The sequence below is a fragment of the Cyprinodon variegatus genome, unplaced genomic scaffold (genome assembly GCF_000732505.1).
Source record: "Cyprinodon variegatus isolate N-32 unplaced genomic scaffold, C_variegatus-1.0 Scaffold1715, whole genome shotgun sequence".
NCBI classification, from domain to species: domain Eukaryota; kingdom Metazoa; phylum Chordata; class Actinopteri; order Cyprinodontiformes; family Cyprinodontidae; genus Cyprinodon; species Cyprinodon variegatus.
Genome location: NW_015152168.1, coordinates 38743 through 40164, shown reverse-complemented (window position 1 = coordinate 40164; position 1422 = coordinate 38743).

Genomic DNA, 1422 nt, shown 5'->3' with positions numbered 1-1422 from the left:
GATGTGTATAATAAAATAATTTGTAAGGTTTTTGTATGAAATGTCGAGAACAATCATTTCAGGTACAATGTTTTTCTGCCAATTTAGTAAAATAAACTCAAGCAGACAGCGTTCTTGTGCAAATTTGGCAATGATGAGCAAAATGAAATGTGTTAGTCACATTTTTTCAAAAATAATAGTTTTTCCACAGCTTTTGGTTTTAATTGGGTTGGATGTTATTAGTGTTGCACTGATACCTATACCAGTATTAGGCAGGGCCCCGATACTGCACTAAAATGGTGGTATCGGTATCGGCAAGTACTAACAAATAGGGCACCGATTCCATTTTGAGAGCCAAAATGTTTATTCAACTATTGTCACCCATTCCAGGTAGACAATAAAAAGTTCTACTGGATTCACTTTGTATTAGTCTTTTTCTTGCTTCACAAAGGTAGGCAGCAGCTTGACAAAGCCATGATGGCAATTATTATACAATCCAAGTAGTATGCAGTTCTTCATATATACACACACATCAATTTTAAACAGATGGTATCGGTATCGGCCGATACTGCACAGTCAGGTATCGGTATCTGGGCCCAAAAATGGCATTGGTGCAACACTAGAGTGTTGTGTTCAACCAATCATTTGACTAAACCAAACAATCTCATTTGGCAGTTTTTTTTACCCAATCTATATTTGCAAACCATTACAAATTAGTATACAAAATGTAGGAGCACTGGTGCCGCAACAGTCACCACACCTCTGTGTGTATTAGCTATGTTTGATCCTCTTCATCTTCGCACATCTGGGTAAAATAGTCTTTGTGAGTTTGGTACTGAGGTCTTCTGAAAGGTTTTCCTGCCAAAGCTTGACACACACACAGGGGAAGATTGGACACCCTGGGGCTTTTTCTTTCAAGCGGTTGTTAAATCCTTTGTTTTTGCCCATCATTGCCAAAACACCATCGGTACAACATGCGACCAGGTTTCCATAATTCAGGTTGCGGGTTATAAAACAAGTGTCCACAGCAGTAAATAATCCATGATCTATTTAAGTTTTGAACAGATTTGTGGATGTACGAATGTCTTGTTTTAAGTCATCCCCATTAGCATACTGAACATAAATAAGCATGAACTTGTCTGCCATGTCATTGTTTCTGTACTGGTAGGAGTCACTACTAGGAGGTGGTACTATTGAAAACCAAGTGCTATGCTTTAGGTGTTTAATAAAGGGTGTTAAACGAGTAACCCAGAGTGTGAGACAAGTCGATACAATAAAATTCCTACAGGCAGCCTATTTGACAGACTAAACTGACACCGATTTGATGACCTATAATATGATTTAAGCCACTGTTTGCTATAATGTATTAATTAATATCTATGGCAAAATTTAAACACATTTATTCACGTGTTTAAATTTTCCCATAGATATATATATGTATAT